Source organism: Nyctibius grandis, chromosome 10 (assembly GCF_013368605.1).
Source record: "Nyctibius grandis isolate bNycGra1 chromosome 10, bNycGra1.pri, whole genome shotgun sequence".
In the NCBI taxonomy this organism is placed as follows: domain Eukaryota; kingdom Metazoa; phylum Chordata; class Aves; order Nyctibiiformes; family Nyctibiidae; genus Nyctibius; species Nyctibius grandis.
The window spans coordinates 26,601,545-26,628,797 of NC_090667.1; the positions used below are offsets into that span (position 1 = coordinate 26,601,545).

At 40.6% G+C, this 27,253-nt stretch overlaps 1 protein-coding gene across 1 annotated transcript in view; it reads left to right on the plus strand.

Annotated features, from left to right (window-relative positions):
* The window catches only part of PTPRG (protein tyrosine phosphatase receptor type G), a 408,111-nt gene that overhangs the window by 53,104 nt on the left and 327,754 nt on the right, over nucleotides 1–27,253 (plus strand). The gene's annotated exons all lie outside the window — the stretch shown is intronic.

Below are 27,253 nucleotides of genomic sequence, written 5' to 3' on the forward strand. Positions count from 1 at the left end.
TATGAGGCAGCTGCACTGACGTTGCGGATCAGTCTGTTTCAGATGAAGTCTTAAACAATAAACCCTTCTGTGATTCTTTTTGTTGTGAATGTATGTCTTTGAAAATCAGAAAAATTACCGTGTAACAGTGAAAATGAGATAGGAATGTAATGAAAGCAGCATGGAAGCTTCCCGTTAGTGCTGACCTATCAAGCTTGGGTAAATTGTCACTCTCCTTGTAACTTAACTCCCCTTAAATCCTCTTGGTGCTTTCCTTCCCCTGCCCGCCCCCCCCCCACCCCCATAAAGAGAAGGACTTTAGGTGTGGCAGCACACAGTAATAAAGAAATCATGTACATGGGAAATAATAGCTTCAAATGACAGTCTGTTACCCTCCTGTCTGAGCTGGCATTTCATCTGCCTTTTCCATTTAATTTCATTGGATGTATTTTGTGTTGGTACTTTTTTCTTGTTGGAAATGTATTTGTTCCTATTGAATACTCACACAATCAGGAACCTTCACTAATGGTGACAAAATGTTATTTATTTATGTTTATTTGTTTTTTTATAATTGACTTTTATAGCATCTGTTTCCTTTGGCATGTGAGCTTCCCTGCTACTAAAACTGGGATTTCAGGAACACGAGCTGAAACTGCAGTGGGATTGCACTTAAAACTCCCTTTAATTTTTTTTTTTGGTGGGAGCCTGAGTATGCCGGGATGGCAGGGTAGGTAGCATGTTTCCAGTGAGAATAAGCACTAGGAACACAAGAATGTCAGAGCAATAACAATCCTGTTTTCATGCAAATTTCCCAGGAGTAAGAGAGGCATATTGTAGATGACACATTAACAGGCTTGTCTTTAAATAGAATGTTTTTTCAAAGTCTTCCTTGGGGCACCAATGACTGTTCAATGCAACATTAATGGATGTGTTCTCCTGATGGAATAACAAGAATTTGGAGACTGAAAGAGATACTAAACTTGCCTCCTGCCAGATTTTGCAGATCTTTGTTTTTCCTCTAAATAAGTACTTGGATTGAGGGCTTGCTGTCTCATAGCAGGGGAAAATCTGCTCTCATGTCTTCAGTGCCAGTGACCTCTGTTAGAAGAAAGTTTTCTACTGTGTAAGTTTGAGAGATTGTGAGTAACCAGAGCAGTAAGTGCAGTTTACTGCTGCACTTCCCAATGGTTTGAATACAGGAGATGTACGCTCCAGCAGCTGGAGGGCTGCGGGGATGTGGAGTGTTTTCTGAACATGGCTCTGGTGATGGAAAGATAATAAAAAGCCTGTACATTAATGCAGCTCTGAGTACCCACAAGTACTGTCCATTGGATCAGTTCTGCTTCACCATGCAGAAGCCTCGTAGCTGCCTGAGGGTTCATGGGGCAGCAAACAGCTGCACTGCAAGCAGTGACAGAAATGAAAAGCAAATGTAAAACACGATTTGGCCTTACTTTGAGGAGTGGCCCCAAAGGAGGTTGCCCTCCTCCCCCATATGATTTGGTAAGTCAAATAATTTAGTTCTGTTTTTCAAAATATTTTACTATTTGACTAGTTGTCCATCTTACTCTTTGTCCTTGCTCTCTTTTTAGACCTGTTGTCAAAATCAGGAGCTTTGAAGGGTGTCTCTTGTCTTATTCAAGAGCACTGCAAATCAGTTTGGGCACTAAAACTCCTTCCTTCTGCGTTGTCGTTGCAGCACCCCGTTATACAGATGGTCTCTGATCAGAGTGTGGAAAGGCTGTATAGAATAGCATTTTAGCATCACCAGATTTCACTGGCCATGGTGATTTGGCACAATTTCTATCGGGATTATGCATGATTTCCAGGTCTCTTTATGTCAGAGGGACAAGAAATGTTTTGTATTTTGACAGGTGTCTGTTGGTTGGTTGGTTTTTTAAATTTACTTACTGGGATGAAGTAATTAACTTGTCCAGATGAAGGTGGTATAAGTTAGCAAGTCCATAGAAAACCTAGATTGCTACAGTAGTGTTCCAGGGACATGAAGTATTTCAAGCCTACCAAATACATCTTCTGCTCTTCCAGGTTAGGTCTTTTGTTAGTTACTTTCCACTGAAGCTCTTCTACTCCGCTTAATTTAAATACTCATTTTAGCAGAACCTGGAACTTGAGTTCTTTCCTCTTTCCCTTTTTCTGCCCCTGGCAAATTCTACAAGTACCAGGCAATTGAGCCTTTTTCTGATCCAATGAATATTTAAATATTTTATTCAAATATTTGCTATATATTAATTGAGAACAAGTGAGCAAACAAGAATAACTCCATATGCTGATGCTGACTATAGTTTACTGGTAGTGGGGAAACAGGATGATGCTAGAGCTCCAGCACATGCTTTTGCAAGTACTTGTTAGGCAGTGAGTAGCTTTGATGTGACAGTCTGCCCTTAGAATATTCTGTAGCTTAGTAGTGTAAGGTTACTCGGTGAGTAGGAGATCCAGATCTGCCAGAAAGGAGGTTTAAACCTGCTGGTCTCCAGGTGAACGTTACAATAGCTTATATAAATTTCACTTAAGTTCATGCACAAATTTTTGTTCCTTAAAACTGCATTTTTGTCTTTTTAATTCTTGGAGGGAGGAGGAAGAATGACTTTAGCACTGAAAAGGATCATTCTGGACCTCATCAGTTTATGCTACAAGAGTCACCTGTGCTTCTAAGGCCTTCCTTACTTCCATGTAAGCCTGGAAGAGCAGGGAAGTGCTGACGCAAAAGCTTGTAAGATTGAAATGCTCCAGTATAGTCCAAGCACTTCTTTTTAGGAACATGAGTATTAGAATGCACCATATATGTTAATTTAAATTATATTGCTTAATTCATGACTTGGTGTCTTTGATATGAGGGAAGAACCTGTACAGAGTCAAATGCCATTGTAGCCATTAATTTCTTTGCCATAACCCCTTTCTTTCTGAAGTATAAGTAGTAAGAGGGAAATAAAAGAAACTAGATAGAAAAGGAGTGGCTAATCTTTTTGTATTGTTTTATATTCTTAGCTGATGCAAAAGGAATAATTAATTATATTCTAGTATGTAGGTGTGTTTACATGTCAGTGTCTTGTCAAGCAACCACTTCTGGCTAGTGCTGAACTGTTAACTTAGAGTGATCAAAAAGACTTTTGAGGGAGAGAAGTAAGGCAGCAGCGTTCTCATTTGTGTGGGATTTTGTTGTACTTGGTTCTTGGTTTACTTTGGTTTACTTGGTTTGTAAAGCCCCAGATACCTGATGAAAGAGAGTGCATGGCAGAGCACACTGCAATAGGCCACAGGGCTTTTTGTCTTGAAAAAATATCTTGGTTATATAAGAACATTGCTTGTCTTTGTTGCCAATCATAATTATTCTTCATTGGATGATAGGGTAGAGTCTTCTAATATTTTTCACACTAGTCTTAGACTTCCAGGATTGAAACTTGTTATGTTACTGTCTATTAATTATTCCTGTTAATGGCAGTGAATATAGACATTTCTCAGCAAATAAGCACATACCTCCACGAACAAGCAAGTCTGGCAATCATTTCCCTAGTAATGCTGCAGGAAACAATAAAACATACCGGTAAGCATATTACTCTTTCTGCATACCCTTGAATTGAAATCAGTGTCTCAGACTCATCAATCACTGGAAGGAAGGTGCTGATACAATGTGTATATCTTCTGTTAGATCAAAAACATGTGAAGAAAACTTTTTTCTTCTGAAGACCATGTATGTATCTTGGCTGAAACTAACTAATTCTGAATTGCCTTGCCAAGGTGGGGATGGGAAACAATGGGCACAACAAAAACCCCTTCCAAAACATGTCTCTAATTCAGTAGATTTAGTTAAGCTGGAAGAGACATCAGAGATGGCAAGTTTTTAAACATTGTCTTTTGAAGCTTAACTAAGCATTTTCTTTTAAAGCTAACTATTCCCCAATCCCAAGTTAAACCCTGCCTTCAGCCAAAACCAGAATTCCAACAACACGCTTGTACAGAGCTGAAGCAGCTGCTGTGGTAAAGGGATGGGGATTTTGTCCTTTATTTTCTCCTCCGACCATCCTCCAAAAGAGTAACCCAGAACATTCATTATATCTTGCCACTTTTGCTCACCTGTTAAGAACCAAGACTATCCAATAAGTAGTCAATTGTGTGTTGATAAACATTGGTAGTTCTTCAGAGGATAATTGGCAGGGCTCCCTGATGGAAGCGGGAAGCATTGGATTTCTGTTCTCAGCTCTTTTTCTGGAACTCTGCTAGAGTTGCTTGACCTTCATGAGTTTATTAATGGGAGCTTAATCATAAAATTTTTAGCATCTGTAAAGGTGGAGCACCTTAGATTCAGATTCTTGAACATTTGAATAAAAAATAATGAAAAACTGTTGCTTTTTTATTATTAGATTAACAGAAGTCTGAAGAATTTTTAGGTCAATGCTTGTAGAAAAACGCGTTTGGCAGAGTACAAGTAAGTGTTAACAGTTCCCTGAGACTGCTTTTGAATGCCTTTAGCACTCTTATACAACAGAGGAGAGTATTATAGAAACAGTTTTGAAGTATTCTGTTAATATTCAGCAGTGTATGATGTAATCTCACAAATCAATTGATAAATTGGCTCTGCAAATAAGAAAGCTTAACTTTCTCATCTCTGGTAGCCTTGAAGTTGTTGGCTCAAATCCATGCCAGTTTGGGAAATGGGCTGTGAAAGGTCTAGTGATACACAGCAAGAATGGGGTATTTCATACTGCAGTTCAGTTTTGTCCCAGTTTTGTATTAACATTTGATAGTCTGGTGCATCAGAAAGAGCTTTCTAGGGCCAGCAGTGAGTTCTGATGCTCCCAGTTTTGCTTTATGGCTTTTTTTATTTGTACCTTACTGTTTTGAGAGATCTCTGTCAGACAGCAGAAAGCGTGTTTTGGTGCTTTGGAGGTTGGTATGCTTAAACTAATGGCAAAGCTAGTTGCCAAGATGCACAGGTCATCTGGAAGGTGAGGATTGAGCTTTGCTCAGGATCTCGCCTGGTGCACAAACTTGGCACTGTGGACCGAAGGGTTTGCACGTCCCGTGGCACAGCCAGCTCGGAGTGCAGGGCTGCTCCCAGTTGCTAATTTCTCCCTGAGCCAGGAGCTTTAATGGGTTTGTGCTGCTGGTTGCTAGTGCTCTGTGCTGCTGGTTAGAATTAGCTCAGAAAACCATGACACTGAGGGGGCTTTTTGAAGGGAATTTAAACATAATTTTGAGTTTGACTAAGCCAAGTGTTCACTGGAGCGATTACATAGCATGCACTCAGCAGATAGTCTTTGTACAGCTTATGGCTGATCCTCCCCCCAAACTGGGGGAAGAAAGCAGCAGTGCCTTTGTACAGCGGGGGAGCATAGTTTATTACCCAGTAGGTGCAATTTAAAAAGATCTAAGGGAGAGATGACAGATGTGAGGAGAACTTATGTCCAAGTAGGGTCAGTTATATTTAGGTGCCCTGCTATATTTGTGTTTTGAAATGGCTTTTTGAGAAATAGCAGTCTTGAAAGGATGACCAAAGCCTAACCAAACAACATGCTGTTTGATTTTTTTACATCAAACCTTTAAGATGGGATAATATTCACTCCAGGGAAAAAGAATGGCTGAATAAACATGTAGAAACTTAAAGGTACGGAGGTTTTGAGTAATCAGTGTGCAGTGTCCAGTGATGTCTACTGAAATTTTATGAAACAGCTCTGTAAATTTAGACAGTGGAATTTAACCTACACTGTAATTATGGAGCTGGCTTTTTTTTTTTCCAGAGTCAGTTGCCTCTGACAAGTTTGTACCAAAGTTTGCTGAGGCTGGTTTTTTTTTTTAGTAACCCACAATTCTGCCCTTCTAATTAAGCAGCTGTTGAATTTTCAGCGAATATTGCTGAAGGTGTTCAGGAAATCCTTCAAGTCTTTACCTTCTCCCCTGCTTCATTGACCTAAACTGAGCACTTATATAACTGCATGACATGGTGCTCTGTTCCTGCTCCCCTCTGGCATCCTCACCTGTTACCTTTCCTTTTAAAGTCGAGTAATAGCTCCTCAGGAGGGCACCTGAGCATCTCTGCGGCCATGTAAAAGTGAGCCTCTGGATTTCTGGTCATGGGCAGGGCCTGTGAGCTTTGATTTTTAAGAATGTGTTTTATTCACTAATGAAATAACTAGTAGGAGAAAAACTGATGGGAAAAAAAACAAGTGGCAAAGTATTAGAAAAATACTACTAGGAGAGAAAACAGATGATCATTCTGTGTTTTTCTGTGCCAATTTAATATTTCAATATGGACAGTTTTGGGTGTTTTTTCCCCATGATGAGGAACTCTTGGCAGTTGTATAATGAAGTGTTAATTTTTCATGTGGTTTTTTTTGTTTGTTCATTTTAATGTAGTTAGCCTGTTTGATTTTTTTTTTTTTTCCTTTCCCTTTTTTAATTCATATGCAACCTAAGTTAGGCTGTGTGTGACTCTCAAAGTTAAAGAAACTTCCTCTCCCCTCTCACCACTCTGGTACATCCTTGTCTGCTGCCTTAGGTCGCTGGCTTAGTAAGCGCCATTACTGTTGGTTTTGTTTCTCTCCTCCTGTCCATCTGATTAGTACTCCCACAACTGCCTCTGCCAGTCTGAGAAGAGGCCTGGTGCGCAAGCAGCCAGTTGTGTGCAGCGCTAAGCGAAGCTTTCCAGCCTTTCTAGTATAAGCTACCAGTAGGGATTTGACACATTTCTATTCTCTCTGCACCCCCTGATGTCCAACTAATTTTCTGTTGGTTTCATGTTTAGTTTTATTTACCACATGTTGCTGCTGCTTCTTCTTTGTAAGTGATGGAGACAAGTTTGGGCCACCCTTGGTGCCAAAATTGATGCATGTTCTTGTGGGAAGTCCCCGGTGTGGTGTTTATGATGCTACGCAGTGCTTTTCCCGTGTGGTAGTACAGAATGTGATTCATAGTAGATGCACAGGACAGAGACGTGCAGGAAGCTGTTCCAGGGTTTAGTGACCTGCTGTGGTTTGACTCCTTTGTATTGGTTGTGCCAATTCTTGTGATATTTAATCAGAAACCTACAGTACTGCTTCCCTGAAACCCCTAGTTGCTGGAGACATGGGATTATAGGAGAAGCCTGTCTGGGTTTTTTTGTATTTGTGTGCGAGTTGCTTGGCTTTTAGTAGAAATATATCCCTTGGTCCTTAGAGCTTTAGAGAAAAGCTTAAAAAAATGTCACCCAGTAAGGTTCAAAACCTGAAGGGGAAATTTAAAAACAACGTATTAGTTCTGTATAAAACACACAACAGAAAAAAATACTCTTGTGACTGTTTTAAGCTGTGTGTGTGAAAGATCAGGGCTGTAGTGTACATTGGGATGTAAGTGGGGAGCAGACCCTGCAGATTTGTATCGTCTTATATTGCTTTATCCCTTTTCCAAACAGAAAAAGGACAGGGAAGAAATAAAAAAGAAATCTTTGAGGTGAAGTGTTGTTGAGGGGGGTGTTGTGCACATCCTAAAAAAAAAAAAGAAATTTCCCTGCAAACAACTGTTGTTCCTCTTTTTATTTTTAGAGTAGCTTTAAAATCATGAGCTAGATAGTGAGGAGGGCGGAATCTTTGCCTGCTTCTAGCTCAGAAATGAATATTTAGTCATGTAGAAAGGGTTTATGAAAGCAGATTCCCTTTTCAAAGATGATTGTCACAGTAGTTTAAATTGTCTGCCAAGCATAGTAATAGAGTTTTACTACTGTAGGAAAACAAAAGCAAAAGATAAGCTTAACTCACTGAAACAAAAAGAGAACAAAGGGGGAAAAACATCAGAACGGCAAAGAGTCTCATTGATGACAAGGGAGCACAGTGATTCCCATGCAAGTAACAACTTGAAAGGGGCTCCTAAAATAAGGTTAATAAACTGAACAGTTTCAGAGGTGTTTCCCTTCTGCAACAGGGCTCAGATACTGTGGTAACAAGCATGGGGGAATGGGTTTGTGGGCTCTGGAGCAAAACCACCCTCCTGTTCTCCGAAGAGGGGCTCTGAAGGCAGCATCTGGGGCCCCATGCCTATCCAGAAGTCTTGCTGGGCAGAGAAGGAAATAGATTCCTAAGTGGGAGGAATCACTAAGTGATGCAGACATGGCCCAAACCCCTTTTTGAGTACTTCTTTCCATATTTGTTCCTCTGCTGGAAATCAGATTAATTGGCTAATCTTGCTTTTTCCTTGTTTTCAGTTGGTACTAAAGGCATGGCTTAGGCCAAAAGATGACACGAGAAGGTGTCAAGGTAAAGCGACGATATTAGAAACTATTTTCCTTTCAAGGAGAAAGGAGATGCCTGCCTTTGAGTTAAGCAGTGACAAGGCACTAGCCCTGTAAGGAAGCCAGAGCTCACTACCAGTTTTAAAATGTCACATATGGTTTCTGTCGAGCCCTTGCAGTCTCTAAGGCTTCGTATTTTGTTTTCATTTCTTAAATGGTTTATAAATATTCATTATTGGATACAAAATGAATGAGTGAATATCAACCAGGTGAATAGTTCCTAGGACTGTAAGACATACTGTCTATTGGGATGTAGAAAGCTATCTCAGTTTCCAGAAATTAAGCCCTGATCCTGCATATGCTTAGACATTTAGGCTTCCTCTAGTAAATATTTGTGTGTCTAGATGTCAACGTAGGATGTTAATTTGTGTGTTACAGTATCACGCTGAAGTATGGAAAGACTTGCCAGGACCTCACTGCAGTGTTCCATGAAACACCCTGTGAGCTCCACTTTCGCTCTGAAAATGGGAAAGAATATATTGCACAAAGCCTTAAAAGTAGCTTGACCACACTACTTTTTCTCTTTAAATGTTGTGTTTGTGGTGGGGTTTTTGTTGCTTTATTTTTAAGCTTGCAAACTACATATAGAAAGAAACGATGAGCAGAATGGCAAATGTGTGACTGAGGCTCACACCAAGCTTTTCTACCTGCACTGCCCCTTGGAGTCAGTGGTGATGCTGCAGGTAGGGGATTGGATAGTTGAACCTCATGTTTAGACTTGTATAATTACTTAATCTCTTTTCTTGAAGAGGGATCCCCAACATACACTCCAGAGCAGTGATAGTAAGCTTGCTGATACTGCCCTTCTCAGATGGCTGCATGAAGGACAGAGATAAAAGGGTTGATCAGCTGGCACCTCTGCACACGGAGGCAGCGGGGTGAGCTGGAGTGCCTGTGTGCCTCAGGCTGCTTGTGGGAGACTTCTGTGAGCTGCCTGACTTTGGCCATTTGTCTTTCACCTAAATTTTCAGCATGACTTCATAACCAACTTACATCCATATCTTAGTCACTGTGGCTTGGTAGTACAGATGTATGTGAAGCCAATCTAATTTTTTCTACAGTAGGATAATATCCTTTGTGGATAAAGGAGAAGTGGCTGTTACGCATCTTGACTTTAGTGTCTTGCTGTGGAACTACTGGTGGGTGTTGGATGCAAACTTGTTTGGGTAACGGTGATGAGAGTTTACTTATCGGTGGTTTATTTTCAGAAATGTATGGAATAATGTACTGAGCATGGCTTGGAAAAGGTCTGTCCTGGCACGAGTTCTGTTCAGTGTTTTTGTTTTCATAACAATTCGGATGATGCAGAAGAGATTGTACTTATTAAGCTTGCAGATGACGTGAAGTGGGACAGGCTATATACATCAGATAAATAATCTTAAAAAAAAATTGGATGTGATTCGTTGAATACAAACGTAGGAACAATCACTTGGATTTGCGTGGAAAGCTTGCAAAAAAATCTGGATTTGTACTCTGTCACAAGCTGAACATGAGTCAGCAATGCCATTGCTGTGAGAACACTTTTCATGGAAATCAAAGCTCCTTGTTGTGAGAAATGCAGTGGTCACGTTGTCTGTGCTGCCTGCATGCAGGTCACCTGGCATCATCCTTCTGCTCTGTGGTGTTCCTGAGACCCGTGTTAAGTTATTGTGGCTGGTTTGGGGCACTGAGCTTCAAGGGAAAAGGTGGGGTGACTGAGCTGGCTTGACTTGAGGCTGCTTACCCTGAAGAAGGTCACCAGGAGGTGCAATAACAGGCAATAACAGGCTTCAAGAGAGAAATCTGTTCTCTATATTTGTGGTGAAAGCAGCTTAAATTTAGTCAAGTGTCAGGTACAAGGAGAAGCCAAATGGTAAGGCTGGGAAGATTTGGGCTAGATAGTTTGAGAGGTTATGGGATCTGTTTGACAGCCTTTAACAACAACGCAGGTGAGGTCTGTTAGGTTTCATGGTAAGCTTGGTGCCCTTCGAGTGTTTCCTGTGAATTATAGTTAATGTTACAGCCCTGCTGAGTCACTGCCTTTCTGTCAATGAAAGCCACCCATTAGCAGTGCTTGGTGTGTCATATGCCTCCTACACAAGCACTCAGTAAGCCCGCTTCCGTGGGAGCTCGAAGGGTGATGCTGAATGTTGGGCAAACTGAGATGAGAGGGTACATGTTTTATTTATCTATATCCACTTTTGTCCAATCCCAGTACAAACAGCTGTGTTCAAAGACTTTATAAAATCTGTGTGTCTTTCTGCTCCCACTGTTGTGCGTATCCAAGGACGTCATGGTGAGTAGGTACCTATGTGCTGGAGTGCTGAGAAGGGTGAGATTGCATCTGTGTGGTTTCTGTGAGGGCCAGCTCTTGTCTTGGGGACTTGTCATGGCTGGGATTGGTGCTACGAAGGTGTAGGAGGGAACTCCTGTCTGCTCCAGGAAGGCATGCCAAGAGGAAATGCTGGAGTTGATTACCTACCTGCTCAGGGCATGGTTTGCTGCCTCTCTGATATGGTGGCAGTGTGTCTTCACTTCGGCTGCTGCCTCCTCTTCAGTTGTGTTGGCACCGCTTTAGGCACTATGTGATGTTTATAGGCCCACAGAGTGACCTGAGTCAATGAAGTGAGCTAAACTAGATGTAACCATTAAAGAAAACTGTTATTTTGCTGAAGGCTTTTTTTGGCTGAAGTGTGGTTCCCCACTTGAACCCACGTGCAGCTGAACCAGCCCAAGTGGGTTTTTTTGAGCAGGGAGAGGAATGAATGGAATGGGAAGGCTTGGAGGATGCCTGAACTTTTACTTGTGCCAGAAAAAGCACGTGTCGCTACAGCCCAAAGGCTCCTACACCTGGAGCAAATGGCTCAAATACAACAGCTTTGGAAGCTGTTGACTTCAGGTGTGCCACAGAGGCTGTACGTAGCATGCAGGTAGATTGTCTGTCAAGTAGCAAACATGTAATTTGTATTCTGTTGCCTATGTAAGCATTAAATTACATGCTGTTATAGTCTTGAAGGAGGATATTTAAAGCCATCTAAACTTTAATGGAAACAAGATTTCAATTATTCTTGTAATGATAAGGATGAAAGTTTTCTAGTTTATCTAGAAAAAGCCCCGTTTTTAATGAACCTCAGTAATTAGAAATGCACTAGCCTATAACTGAATTTCTAATGAATAATCTATAGATTTAGCAGCTTCTGTCTTTTCCCCTTGTCCTTTATAAAAAGTTCCCAGTCAGCTACATATTTCCCACTGTGCGCTCATAGAGCCTGCTACTGTCTTGCCATATGGTTGCCTTCCTCTAGCAATTAATAGGATTGTATGCAAAGGCCCCCGAATCTTTGGGGACTATATATTTGCTTGTGGTCTTGTCAGAACATGCAGCATTTCAACAGGCAATTTCTCACGTTTATGTCCACAGAATAACAAGTTGCCCAAAAGACAGCGTAGTAACGTAATTGTGCAGAACTTGAACGGAGCAATTTGATTTATACAATTCAAAAAAAAAAAATAGAGTGGATGTATCTTTTGAAGCTTCTTGGGTCATTTTCTAGAACTAGTTTTTATGACTGGATGCATGTTTCATGGATGCGTATAGGCAATGTCTTGGCAAATGTATTTACAAGGACATTATTTACAGTCATTTTTCCCCTGCATTATTTAAGAATTAATATGACCCCAAATAAGTAAGCTTGAAGGAATCAACTAGCATTGATAGAGATGTAGTAAGGGAAGGAGGAGAAAGATTATGGAAACAGTAGTCAAAGTCTCTATTTAAAAAAGGGAAAAGGTGATTAAATAGCAGTGTGTAGATGTTGCTAAGCAGTGCACCCTCACCACATTTACATGAGCACTGAAGCATTTGAAGAGTATTTTAGATAACTTCCACACAGATTTTTCTTCAGAGATGAAAACTGTATGCACCTTTTTAGAACAAATTTTGTATGAATTATCTCTTCTTTGCGCTGCTGGAGCCTACTTGCATGACATTTGAAAGTGGCTATGCATGATTTCTTCTTCCTCATATAGTGATCATGTGCCACAGCACAGGCAGTTCTGCCTGAGAGCCCCACAGCAGTGAGGGGTTTGAGCTGCTCTGTGTTGGAGCATCACCTCCACGATGTCTGTGCCACTGCAAGACCTGTTTCACTGAGCTTTTACTTTTTGTAGGGATGCCCTGGAAGGGAGTGACAGGTGATTCTGACCTAGGCTCAGTGAGAGAAATGTGTTCTTGTGCCTGTGGAACATGGGGTGCTCTTGAGGAAGGAGGAAAATATGGCTCAGTTGCTTTAATGGAAATGGAACAATCTGGGCCAGTTCGTGGGTTTTGGGCAACTCTGAACAAGCCTCTTGCTTTATCACTATTTAGACTGTAAATTTGTAGAAGGTGGAGCATGTCCCCTTCTGTATATACTACAGTGTCCAGTAAAAAAGGACCTTTTTCTGCATGTCTCTGAGATAATATTAAGGATGTCTTTTTGGGTGGAGTTTAGTCCTACCAAAAGAAATGAGGTGTGGGAAAGAAGTATTGCATCTTCTGCACAGAAGTCTTAACAGCATTGCAGGCATAGTGGGTTAACAAAGCTGACACTGAGGAAGTCAGTAGGTATTTTAGTGCACCAATATTATGGTGACTTGAGGGCTTGCTTACCTGCCGAGGAATTCAGGAGGTTGTTCAAACCTTATTTTCATTCAGTGTATCAGGAAGAGAAGGCAGAGCGAGGATGAAGGCAACTAATCCTCTTGTGATGCTGGAGATGATGATTTTACAAAATCTATTATGTTTCTGTGGGTCTGCCTGGGAACTGGCTCAGGGCAAGGGATTACAGAGCTTGTGACAACTATCATCAGATGCACAGTTGCAATGGATTGCCACTGGGTCCTTGCCTTAGCTTCTTCTAAGGTCATGTCAGCACATGTCTGCTTTATGTGCATACCTTGATTCCAGGATACCTCCTAAGCATCTTGGGGAAAAGTTCTCCCCACACCTCCAGCTTAACTCTGAAAGGTCAGTATCTGTGTTTTTATCTTTCCCCCTCTGCAATTTCATCCTGGAATGGAAATACAAGTATGTCATACCCAGCTATGCCCCATGAACATCAGATAGTTTTGAGCAGATACAAAGGATGCCAGGTTCATTTCTGTCTAGAAACCTGCTCAATCTACATCAGAAAATTTGGCCAGGGGTTTTTAATACAGAAAATGCAGCTGTCAGTCTGTTGTTGCTGTTAAAGATGTTTATAAGATCTGACAGTGTTAATGAGTGGGTAACATCAGATAAGTTTAAAAAGCTATTGCACAGGAAATATCCCTTAAATTTCATGGCCATGGAACATGGCACATTTTGCCTTTTTAGCTACCTTAATGAGGAAAGAAACTTATTTATTGTAGAGTAACCCAAACAAATTTGGATCAATGGATCAGCTTGTGTCCCTTTCCCATCAGGTTAAATGTCTTTAGGTAAAATGAACAGTGCCTGTACCTGAACTGGAAGTAACTCGAATGCTGTGGTGTGCCAAGAAAGTTTGATATACTTATAAATATGTCTGGTACAGGAATATCAAACAGCAAATGAGTGAATGGTAGCTGCGCTAATAAATTTTGGGCTTTTCTATTAGGCATGTGAGTAGGTGGAGAGGTGTCAGCCCCCCTTCTATAGTGGTTAATTGCATTTCCCACATGACATTTCTCTCTCCTTGACATATCCCATCATTCGCATCAGTGATGATTGTCACCAGCCCCCCCGGCATCTCCTGGGCTTGTTTGAAAGATGAAGCCATTTGTTCAGGGAAAAAAATTCCAGTGTTTTTTTCCGCTGTCCTAATTTTCTCGACAACTTAGTTGAGATACTCTGTGAGGTTTTCATTCTCATAAACAAGCTTATTCTCCAGATAGGCTTTTCCCAGCTGTCCCAGCCCTATTAGATACCTTGGTTGCCATGTGTTTGTTACCTGCAAGAGGAGTGTGTTTGACATGGTATTTTCCTAACTAGAGAAACATATTTATATTCCATACTTAATAGGATACAGCTGTTTTGTGTATTGAGTTTGAGCTGGTGAAGCTGTTTTCAAGTAGGCGTTCTCTACGTGTCTAAGTGTCCAAACAGAAATATTCTGTGTACATAATGTATTAAAAAAAAAAGCCACCAGCTTCTTGTCTTCTGGAGGACAAGAAGGCTTTTATAATTTCAAAGGCCTCTCAAGGAAATGAAACAATACAATTGTATGGGTTTATTTACATTGCTGCTGTTGTACCAGTATCCCATTTAAATGGTTTTATTCCAGAATAAGAATCCACACGGAGGTAACAGCAGTCCTAGTAGCTACTCCAGGAGCTGTTCCCACAGAAATGAATGCAGTGCAACTTCCTGGGAAGATGCTGACCTTTCAGGCTGGTACAGGGTAGCCCTTCTGCCTAGTCTTCCTTCATGTAAAGTCCTGTGGGAATGGGATCAACAGAGTGATTAACAGGAGAGTGCTGCCTACTTTCTGTGGCTTTGATGTGAACATTGCTGAAACTGCCCAGATAAAGAGTCTTTGACTTTGTTTTATTAATGAAAATAATTTCCCTTATAATGTTGCCAAACTATGTTAAAAAGTTGTTTCACCTTTACTTAGGCACTGCTGTGCCAGCAGATGTCCAATTTCTGCCTCTCTAATTGCCTTGTAAACTCTTCCCCAATAACTAACTCCCATCTTGTTAAATATTCTAGGAGATTTGAAGCTTCACAGTGTTTTTACCTCACAGCTCAGGATTGAAACCTGGCCAAGCAATGGAAAATTAGATTTAGATTTGGGAAAAGGCTAATAGCAGGGATCCCCGTGCTTCTTACGACTGTGCATTCAATTTTTGTGTAAGCTGAAAAAAGGAGACAGGAAATGATACGGAATTATTTAGGCTTAGGTTGAGAAGCAGTGAAAGGAGAGTCAGTGAGACCTGGGAGGAGGGCAGCAGGGTGGTGGGGACAGTTAGGGGCCCTCAGCATAGGAGGGATTAGATTTATGGCTGAACCTGGTTGGTTTCTGAATTGGCAGTAGTCTCATGGGGACACAAGACTTGGGCATTAAGGTGAGCCACTCAGTGCAACAGGGTGGTGAATGCTTGATGACAATTATTGATTCAGGTCTCAGAAACTGGCGTATATATTGGATTTCAGAGGTGATGTGTTGGGCTGTCGGAGAGGAGCAGACAGTTTTGGCGCTCTCCCTGACAGGTGGATTCAGTCATAAGACAAGCAATTGCAAGGCACTAAGCTTGAATGGATCTAAGTGCCTGGGGCAATTAGGATGGTGCTTTTCTGAGGGTCTGCTTGTCTGAGTAGGGAAAAATTCTTCTGAGGTTAAAAAAGCAAAACAAAGCAGAACTTAAAACCATTCAAGTCTTTGTCCTTTGCCAAAGGCACTGCTGAAAAGTACAGCAAAAGGTGAGGGAGTGTCATATATATGTGTGTGTGTCTGTGTGCATGTATAAAAATATATTTTTATATTTATGTGGAGGATGGCAGAGGGGAATTTGAAAAGGTTGCTGCTCTTGGAAGCTGGTAACAGATCCCATCTCTTGGATAGGTAAACTGATATCAGGTGAGCTCCCAGGATATCACTGAAGAACATGCTCCTGAAGAATTCTGTCAACCTTCTCTTGTACTGAAGTGTAAGATACAGGAGATGCTGCATATCCACCTTAATCTTTTTTATTCTTAGTTAAGCAGAAATGTTCCAAGAGTGCTTTTAGTCTCTCTGACCTTGGGCTCAGGATCCCAAAGGATCTGTGCAGCTAGTCAAAACCATGTTGGACCTACACGGTGGTAAGTGGCTGATACTATATCAGGGTAGTATACTTTAAAGATGTTCTAAAAATGAGTTACAGTTAACCTGGAACTTTGCAAGCAGGTACCAGGATAGCAGTGCTGCCCCTGGCTGTAATATATTGGTGGCCTCAGGTACTCAAGACTTAGTTAATGAAAAACTGATGTTGCCCTCCCCTGTTTCCTCAACTGATTTTGAATGCAAAGTCCTCCAAGATTTTTGAAAAGATGACTGCAAAGTCTGGTAGATGCAAAGGCAGAGGGGATGGAGGTATGAAAGGAACGAGCAGCTGCACTTGCAATCTGTGACATTTTATGTAGTAAGAAGGCACAGCAGTGAAATACCATTCAACTGTAATGCAGTAAACTTTAACTGAGGTATAACAATGGTTTGGGGAATTCTGCTCTTATTGGTATAAATCTGTAGATTCAGCAGGGTTATTCTGATTCAAAATTGTGCAGTTTAGAAAAGCTGTGGTCCTCTGTTTCTTTAGAGCTCTGCTTATCAGAGCACTTAAGACAAAATCACATCCTTGTTGAAGTCAATGGCAAAGCTCCCACTTATTTTGATGATGTCAGATTTCATCCATTGCAAATTGCCAAACGTTATAGGATTCAGTCAGATGTAATCAAAATATAAATGCAAATTGGTATCATCTCATAATGTAGCAAATACAGGGGGAGTATCTTGCTACTCGTGGTGTGAAAGACACATCTGTGCATATTTTTAATGCACCTATGCTGTGATGAACAGATTTAGATACTATGTCATTATGATCACAGGGGAGATACATTTGCACTGTCATTGACTGATTGCTTCTGCTTTTCCCTTGTTCTTTCATAGTAAGAAATTTAGGAGTTATGATGGACAAGGCAGAAAAAATAGTCTAGCTATTTGTGCTGTGGTTTCAGATGCTAGTGACCTTCCCTCCACCGCTTGGATGTCAAATGCAATACAGCTTCATCCTTTGTGGAAACCGAGGGAGGGGAGAAAAAGTTATCAGGAAGTTACTGTGATGGTAAAATTACTGAGTGCTGATTAAGTACTAGCTGCTTCAGAGCCCTGTGTAGATCTCAAATCAGTGTTATGTTGGATAGTGTTTTGAGGTAATTTCTTAAAATAAGGGAAATACTTCTCAGAAGTTTTTGAAAACTCAATCTGATTTTCACAATGTTTTTCAGAGAAAAACTTCTCAGGACAGTGAGAGTGCTGATGATGGGATTTAGGTGATTTACTTGGTACAATCAGGCAATTCACTGATTAAACTGTTCTTGAACCTTTAAGATAATCGTAAGTTAAAAAACAGAACTGTTATTTTAAAAGTCAGCCTTGAAAAACGTTGAGGGGGATGACTACCCCTTCCAAGTTATCTGAGTCAGCCTGGGAACCTTTATTATCTACCATGATTCATTTTAGGGACTGCAGCTTGTGAATCAGAATGGGGCTAGGGTGTTGGAAGAGGGGGAAAAGTATCCTAATTTATCTTCCAAGCAGCAATTTTAACTTCAAAGCTAGTTCCTTCCTCTCCTTCCCTGCTGATATAATGGGATATAGCAGTGGATGAAAAGTACGAATATGCTAGTTGGCAGAGTTGGAGACAAGTTGGACAGTGATGAGATAGTTTTGGAAATGGTTGTGCGGAGTTGCATAACTGTCAAGTATTGTAAGGAAATGGGATCAGCATGTTTCTTCATCATGACCCAGTAGGCCTGTATGGGTTATGAGGAGGAGCACAGGTGGGGTTTGCAGGCAGTTCTGGATAAAATGAACTATTTATTTGTGGTCTGTTATTTAGAAAGCTTTGATTAACAGCTCTCCATGAGGTTTCAGAGTCTGTTCAGCATTTCTGTCACCAAGTATTGTGGAAATGAGGAGAATGTCCCTGCTGTTAAGGCAGCCATAAAAGAATACTTAAAGTAAGTATTTCTGGTAGCATGGTGAGTCTCCTCCCCTAGGGTTTTGAATTAAAATTTCTCCATGAATGGGTACTGTGGTCAAAGGAGAAAAGTCTGTAAGACTTTCTCAAAAGAGCTAATATATCATGCTGATGCCTGTTACAGTGTGACATGAGATTCCTTTTATGCTGTATCACCGTGACTAGAGGTGTTCCCTTCCTTTGTAGTGGAGGTTGGAAGCTAACCAGGAGATAGCAGCTTATGTCTCATTTCTGCAATGTAAATCCTAGGTGCTACTGTGGGGCTTTTAATAGTTAACTGCATCGATGTCAACATATTAAGATGCAGGGTGTGCCCTAGGTATTGTAAATTATCCTAATGATAAATCTAAAAGTATTTCATAGGAGTGTACCTACAGCAGCAGGATGGAGAGTAGGGAGGAGGAGGAAAAGGAAGGCAGTGGGTTTTTGCCCAGACTTCTAATAAAACTTGTATAATTGAATACGTACTAAATGAAAGCAGCTTCTAATGAGAGTAGATGAGCAGAATGACAATTGAGGCTATGCACTTCAAGCTTAAAACCAGGAACAAGGGCAGTAAACATACCTGGTATTAGGTAGCCAGATAACAGCAAGTTTAAGACTTAATAAAAATGAGCAATGTTCTTTCTTCGGGAACACAAAAAAGAACAGTCTTGATTCCTGTAGCATTGTGTCATGTCCTTTCTTTGTCCTTAATCAGCTGCAGCAGAGGCTTGGAGTTCAATACATATTGACTTAGAGCATATGCTGAAGTCTGAACTACTTGAGTTTCAAAACTTCAGTTGTCAGGAGCAGCATACAAATCTGGGTTAAGCTATCTGTTCTTTTAAAGTTACTTCTGCAGTGTAGTCACACTTTTAATTCTAACATATTAAACTTTGAGGTGTTTAAAAATCCATGTATCCTTACCACTGAGCAGCTTGTTGGAAGAGCAAGCGTATAACTTACTACAGAACTCTGCCTCCAGAACGGCACTGCCTATGTCCATTAATCTCAGTAACATTATATACACATAATATATTGATAAAATGTTAATGACCTAACTTAATGCCAATAAAAGCAGGAAATGAGGGTGTAGGAGTTCAAAGTGTAGCACTCTTTACCCTTCAGTCTTTCTGGTTGGCTTATTTGCTTACTGATTATTTTTTTTTAAACCCCCGCCCCCGCATTGCACCAGACTGTATGCAAAAGCACACGTTGTGCCCAGATTCTAAGCTAGCTATTCACACATCAGAGGATGAGAAATGTCCTCCGACTGGCCAGTGCACAAACGTTTTAATATTCCGATCTCCTTTGCCAATTTGTGCTGTTCTTTGGGCACCTTCTGTGCACGTTGCTTGTTGCACCAGTGCTTCAGCCAACAGTCAGTGCCTGCCCTGCCCCTGTTGGCAATCAGTGATTGAGTTGTCTCATAGCATGCCAATCACTTTTTCTTTTATCTAAAAGGCAGCTGGTAGCTTAACAGATTTTCCACTGGGAATAAGAGCACACCAAGTGGAATGGTCTGATTTGGGGCCTCTCAGAATTATCTATACTTATGATCAGTAAAACCAACAGCAAACACGTTTAAATTGCTGCTGAGCCAAATTTTACATCTGCTAATGGTACCTATACAGTGCTGTGAAACCCAATGGATTTCTGTAGCTGGAACTCAGAGGAAAATGCAGCCTGGTAAGGTATTAAGCCTTCCAAGTATTTCAATTAAAACTTAAATCTGAGCTCTGCAATGCATCAAATGGACAGAAGAGAAACAGAACAACAAAATCAATATAAAAAATAGTTCATGCTAATGACATTTAGCAGTCCTGCCCTGTGGTGTGTTCTCATTCAAGGAGGAGGCTATTGAAATCTTACATAAAGTATGAAATGAAGAATGTTTGCTGGAGGGCATCAATATAAGTCCCATAATATATTTTAAATTTTCCCCCTCCTAATTAAACCAAACTAAACTTATGGTGATCCTCACGGGATTTTTCTTGAAGAGAGGAAAAATGAACCGAATCTAGATTCTGTATATTGAAGGTTTATTCTAATAAATCAGAAAGCAAAGATCTTGTGGAAAGTATTTTCTGCACTCACCCAATTAAATGCTAGAAGCTGGATAATGGAATAATTGTAGTTAGTCAATTGCTACAAAGTCATAATAGCTTGAGTACAACTAAGACTCCAAGGTAGTAAAATGCCGGTGGTAAAATAATAAAACCATTATTTCAATAATAATCTCAAGTTAATTAGAATACGGCAGTGCAGTGTATTTTTAATACTAGACAAAAACAATTAGCATCGTACTTAGTAACAACAATATCCTTATTATCTGAAAGACAAAATAGGATTAATACAGCAGTAAAGCACCGAAACCATATGTCAACAAAAGAACATAGAGGAAAAATAACTTTGTCAGTAGCACCAGTGATGGAAACTTCCACCTCCAAGGAAAGGAAAACTTGGTTGTAGCAGATGTACGGTTGAGTTTCTTAATACGAATGTGGTCTTTTCCCTGTGCCAAATGTTTATTTATGTGGATTCATTCTTCACAAAATGTCTTGAGTCTATTCTGATTATTCCTCCCTCGTTCTTTTCTTGGCAAGATTGAGCCATGATATATCCCCACATGCCTGCTTGAGTACAAAATAACTAAAAGTTAAGGCTAGAGGGATTATTTAAATTATGGCCTGACCTCCTGCAAAGCACGGACCAGAGATTTCTGCCCTGTTCCTCCTGTATTATCAGGCTGACACTTGAAGCAGATGTGTTGTAGATGCCTCAAGTTTCAGGACTCCTTTCCAGTACGTGGCAGTCAGTATTCTGACCCCATCACTACTTAATGATAGGGTGAAAAACTGCAGTATATTTTGTTGCAGTTGCCCTGATAGAGATCTGGAAGGCTGAGACTACATTTAGCATTCAAACCAAGCCTCTTCTACAGCTCCAGGAAGCTTTCCATGGGGACGTGTGAACATGGTCTTTTTACTTGCAGAGAACAGTCAAGAACAAAATGCTGATTTTTGTTTTAAAAATCTTTATAGTTGCTTTCAAGACGATCCATTGAATGTTGTGGCATTTTCACTTTGGTGATTTTGTCCCCTGTGGGCTCTTGGATAGTAGTTACATTTTCAAGGTTTGAGGCAGAGCAAACAATGCCCTGCTTGCTGTTACCTGCACTGTTACTCATGAGGTACTCCTTCTCCATGAGGGAGAACAAAGATTAGCAGTAGTTTTTGTATTAGTTCAAGTCATCTAAGCTTCATTGTCTCCTTGCTTCTGGCTTGCACTTAGTTTCAGGCTAGTCTCGGATCAAGTGGCTGGTAGCCTGTCTTCTCACCCTCCTTTTGAAATTTTAGGGAGGGTCCAAAGTGTGTGCCTCATTATGTCCAGGCCCTATCCTTGCAGGATAGGATAGTTTGCAATGCAGTTCCTTTTTGCTTTTCTGCTGAAATCTGTTACTTGGTTGTTCTGGAATAGCCCAGGGGAGAGGCTTTCTCCTTGTGCTGCCTGACCCTGTGCTCAGCAAAGGCAATGGTGAAGGTCCTGTTGGCACAAAGGGCTGGAAGGTGTGCTTGGCTTCCCTGCTGAGACACCCAGCAAGGGGTGATCACCACTGTTCAGTACCAAATGCTGTAATGCAGCGGTCTCATGGTAAAGGCTGTCAGCTGGGTGGACCTGGGCTGAATTGGAAATGGTGACCTAAATGGGAAAAGCCTTGAAGAGTTGTGGTGTAGAGAAGGGATGGGGAAAGGGGCGTAGGGGAAATGAGAACATATAGAGCTTGTAACTTGCAAGCTCTGCTACTCATCGTGGTATACATCAGGAGCGTTGGATGTCTGTGAGCTAGCTACAATTCTTTTGAAAATTAGTTCTTCCTTGAAAATTTTGGTCTCTTTGTATATTTTACAGAGAAATACAGATGCTTGCATTCTGGCAGATATGCCCGTTAATATTGGTAAAAGAAAGACAATGGTTTTGGAGAAACTTCTCTGTTCAGAGAAACACCAAGCGTTCCTGCATAGCTCCCGATATCTGGTTTATAATATCTGCCACGTTGCAATAATATTTTTCAATTTAAGCCCCAAGACATAAATTCAGGAACTGCAGTATAGTCAATAAACTAAAAAATTGCTTGGTGTGGATAATTATGGCACTGATCTTGCATTACGTTTTAACCTACATAACACTGACTTGACAGTGTTAGTTATTTCCTTTTCTTGTAATGCATGTTATGCTGCTTTGGTCTAGCATACTGGCCAGAAAAAAAGGGGCCATGGATCTGTTCCATTATGTCTATTCCCATTTACAATACAGCTATTAGACAGCCACTAACTAGTTTGTATTCTGAAAAATCTAGGAGATGTGCCGTAGGAGGAAATGTTCTAAAAGCATAACTTCAGTTTATTAGAATGGGATCTTAGCATTTTATTCCTTTTTATTATCACTTATAATTTTGCTGTGAGTTATGCATTCCTCTTGGGTTCTATCACTGGGAATAATGGCTGACATTTGATTGGGGAGTGTGGGGTAGTGGAGAAGGTTAGGAAACTTCCCATTCTCTGTCATGACAGTTTCCTATTTAATCTAGGTAAAATAAGAGTCCTCATGAGATGTGTCCTATGATTAATTTGTAGCATTTTGCCTCCTGCTAATTATAACCTACTGTTTGGGGAATCAGTAAGAGAGGGCAAAGTCTCACATACAATCAAGCATTTGAAAGAATCAAAATATATAAGCTAATTCCCACAAACGTATCTCGAAGAGAGATGCATCTCCCAAAGGCCCTTTACACGATGGGAAAGGTCTTATTTTCAGCAACATCCTAATGTCTGTGTGTTGCTTGAGATTTTCACGATGCTGTCAGCCGCTGCAGACATATGGCTCCAATTGATTTGTCCTGACAATAACAGTTACCAGCACTCATTTCTCCACACTCAGAATGAGCCACATCTGTTATAAATTTGTTGACTGTCAAGGACTGGTAAAGACCTATCTGAAAAACATCCTTTTTTGTCTTGTACTTCCCCCACCCTCCCCGCCCCCTCTTAAGCATGGCTGTGGCATGCTGTCCAAGACCATGGCTCTTAAAGGTCATTTCTATGGTACGGTGTATATCATGGGCATTGATTTTTATCAAGAATATTTTGCTGTGACTAAACAATTCCTGAGCACACTTGCTCATTTTATTCTGGGAATTCTCAGTTGTTCAGAAGAGGTTTTGGGTGCTGGTTTGGTTTCTACTTGGAGACTATAATCCTGCCCCTTAGTCCCATTTCAGGCTATAGTTGATCAGTTTAGTGTGTACTTTTGCCTTTGATGGCTGACAAAGATTTATTTTATTTTGAATCTTGGCTAGAAGATTCCTGGAAATTATAGTGGGACCTTATAGAAGAAAAAAAAAGGCATAATCTTTTAGAATATGCCAAATATACAAAGAAATGCTTCTCCTGCTTGTAGGCAAGTGTTACACAAGCACACGCAGCATAAGGTTATCCCTCTGCCACCCAAGCCCCCTTTTTTTTCATGTACATCTTCTATCAGTTTCTTCTGTGGTTGAATACCTGGATGCACTTTCTGAACTAGTGCAGTCTCTGAACTTCTGTCGTCACCTTGTGTTTAACTTCTGAAGGACAAATCGGTGCAACTGCCTGGTGGAATATTCCCCTGGCATTCAGGTCTGATCCTGCATTTTAATCCTGATTTGGCTGATAGCCATCAGATGATACTGAGTAATGATTTCTCTTCTCTGCACCTCTGTTTTTCCAATGCTGACCACCTTTGCAAATGCTATGGTCTCTAACGTTGTACAGGAGTATGTAGGAGCAGTTTATCTAGCTGTGATAGAAAACTTCCATGACTTGATGGAAGCAAGGGAATGAGACTTTTCACTTTGTGAGAAGTGTGAGCTGTGTGGAATACAGTGATGCTTAATCATGTCAGCAGAAGTGTGGGCCAGGTCTTGGAGTGCTGCATGGGACTGCTTTTTGGGTTCTGCTTTGCTGACCAAGCAATAGAGTAAACCAGACTCTGGGGCCTTCTGCTAGGAGTTCCCAGTCTGTAAGCTCCAATGTGTTCCCATTGCTCTTATCCACAAGAGTCGGAAAATGTAAATGTCTAACAGAAATGGGAGGTTTACCTCTGTTGGCACTGAAGGCAAGACATGCCTCCTTCCACGTGGAAGAGGGAGTAGGATGGACAGTCACTGCAGGTATTTTACTTCTCCTTTGACAGCTTGACTCATCTGAAGATGACTTCTGTTCCCTTGCTCTGCTCTTCACCTGGCATAAGGATAGCTATAATAATACAGAGCAATAAGCTCTACCTCTTATCCTTTGCTTCAGCAGGAGGAACGTGTGTCTTGGCTTAGGACCTTTGCCCTTAGACTATGCAAAGATGCAAGTTTTGGCTTTCTGGTATCTATAAGGCTTAATGAAGTTTAGTTTTGCATTTTCTTTGAGTTTGCATGAAAATGGTAAAGTTTCCTTTCCTGCTTCTCATTCAATAGCTGAAGCTGGAATTCATAACACTGCAAGGGAAGTATTAATTTAAAAGAAAAATCCTTTTCCTCCACTTTAAATTAAATTTAAAATGAAGGAAGACATCTCTATTCCTCCCATGGTAATCTTTCTTTTGTTTTTAATACAATGTATTATAACATCATAAATAGAAATGTAATCTTATTAAAAGACATGTGGCAAGTGCTACTTTATTAGAAACTTTTTAAAAAGAATAATTTACCAAGTTGAAATATTAATGCAGCTGGCTGGAAATTGCAGATTTTTACTTGGGCATAGTCATTTTTTTAAAAAGCAGATTAAAGTAGGTATATTTCAAAGAAGTCAAATTTCTGATAGCGCCAATCTTTTGCTAGCATATTCTGGCACCACTATATATTTTTAAATTTTTTTTAAAAAAACCTCTTTAATTTAAAAATTATTCAAATGTAAATTAAAAAAAAATTTAAAAAGATTCTTTTTTATCCTGCCCTCTTTTTTCCTTGTAATTGTAAACTGCATTGTCTAGTGGAAAGGTGTCCCTGCCCATGGCAGCGGGGTTGGAACTACATGGTCTTTAAGGGCCCTTCCAACCCAAACCATTCTATGATTGTAAGTGTGGAGTAGGAACAAAATTATCTTAAGAAGTCTCAATTTGACTGTCACTTGGCTGTTATAAAGTACAAATAAACTTACACCAACTGAAGGCCCTTGCCTGTGAATGACAGTGTATGTGTTAACACCTTCTCACTTATCTAATCTAAGGGGCATGAATGCAGTGTGCTGAATATCTCAGCTGCGTTAGACCTCAGTGGCAATTAAAAGCTTGCAGCTCTTTCAAGGATTTCTTTCCTCCTGACTTGACGTATTCCTTACTGTGACCTGAGAAGCACCTTTTTCCTTTCCTTACCCATACAGAAAGTAACGAATAGTTATTGATTACATGTTGCTTAATGGGCTCTAATAAATTTACACTTACAATAAAATTTTCAAATGAAGCGTTTCCAGATTAATCGGGTCTTGGTTCATTTGCAGTTAACACTGCTTTGCTGCAGTGGAGTGGCTAAAAATTGCAAAAGCAGCCTCCTGCTCTATGTATTTTTTGTTATTATAATATTTAGACTTAGATGAGTGAGTTACTGACAAGAAAGTAATCAATGCCATCAGAAATTCGGGAAGGGTACTGGGCAATAACTTTGGCAGTCCCTGGCCCTGAGTGGAATACCAGTGTATGTGATGTTTCTGTTACTATTTGATTTGTCCTGTGTTTGGGCTCTCTCCTCCCTGCCCTGTCTCTAATCTGCTATGGCAGTGCTTCTCTGCAGTCTTGGCTTGGTGTTGCCTGTTCTCCTGCTCCAGCTACCTGAGGCCAGAAGAGGCTGTTGTGTTCCTGTCCCAAAACACTTTATTTTTGACTGCTGTGAGCAGTGCTTTTGTCCTGCTGACCTGTCAGACCTGCCACCTGAATGTGTTCTTCAAGCCAGACCTTCCTCAGCGTAGCTGTGCTGCATCTGAAAATTTCGGGTCCTTTTTTCATGACTTCTCTAAGAAATAGTCCTTCTCCATCCTCACAGCTATATTCCTCCCCAGTGTTTTGTCCCTGGGCAGTTTAAGTGATCTTCGCTGATCTTGTGTCTATTCAGAAAGCTGCTGGGAAGACTGCTTTTCAAGCCCCCCTCTCTTTAAGTCTGGGACCTTTTTTGCTATTGCACGAACCTCCTTCACATTCCCTGTGGCTCAGTCTTGTCCCACATGTCCCAATTCCAGCTGAGGCCAACTCTGGCCTGTTGTTGCTGTTCAGTTTTGAAGCCTCAGCCTCTGTGCCCCTTTTCTGTGCATTTTGTGGTTTTTGGGGGTGAAAATGAGATTGTTTGCTGGGATTTTTGTGGGTGTTGGGTGGTTGTGTTTTGGACTTCAAAATCCTGGCAAGTCCTAGTATCTGTCTTAATAGGATAATGGCTGGAGCCAGCTCTGCCAGAAGCTACTCTTCCTGCAGCTTCTTGGTATTTCAGCAGATCTGCTTAAACTAACTACTTCTTATCTCAGGTTTGTATCTTTTCGTTCCTTTCAGAGCAGTGCAGTAATGAGGGTTATACTCTATGTGGGTGAAGATGGTTTTTGTATACGCTGTGTTAACATGGATAGTATCAGTTGCCAAATGTGCTCTACATCAGTCATTGTTTTCCTGCAGCTTTAAATCTAATCACAAACAGTAAATGATATTTTACTAATCATTGTTAACTTTTTTTTTATAGCTATTTCAAGTCCTGTGTTCAAATTGGAATTGGTTGTCAGTTGGCGAGTAGCTTGGGTAGATAGATGCTTCTTTGTAATATGTCAGTTTGTTCATCAGAGAAAACTACAATGACAAGAGTCCTCTTCCCCCGCCCTGAAATTTTGATGCATGTTTTTTGAAGGAGTCATGAAAGGATTTAAATCCAGAGCTGAAAAGCCTGACTGGAACTGATTGCTTTGAGCTTCTTGTTTACAAAATACGAATTCGGGGTTAAAAAAAGAGAGACAGCAACATGAGGTTTTTTTATGAGTAGTCTTACTTTTGATTTCTCTAGCAAAGACTGTGGTGTATATGGAGAATGTAAAAAAGAATAACAATGAAAGAATATTTAGTGGTGGACAACTTTTTTGAAGAAAACTCATTTTTGATAGTCTGAGCAGTATTGATAGAAGTTCTTTATAGTTGTAAAATGCAGCTTGGCAGATCCCTGTCATGGATAGGATGGATTCTGTCACAGAACAAGCACTGGTATGCTGTCAATGTTTAATGCATTTGTTATTT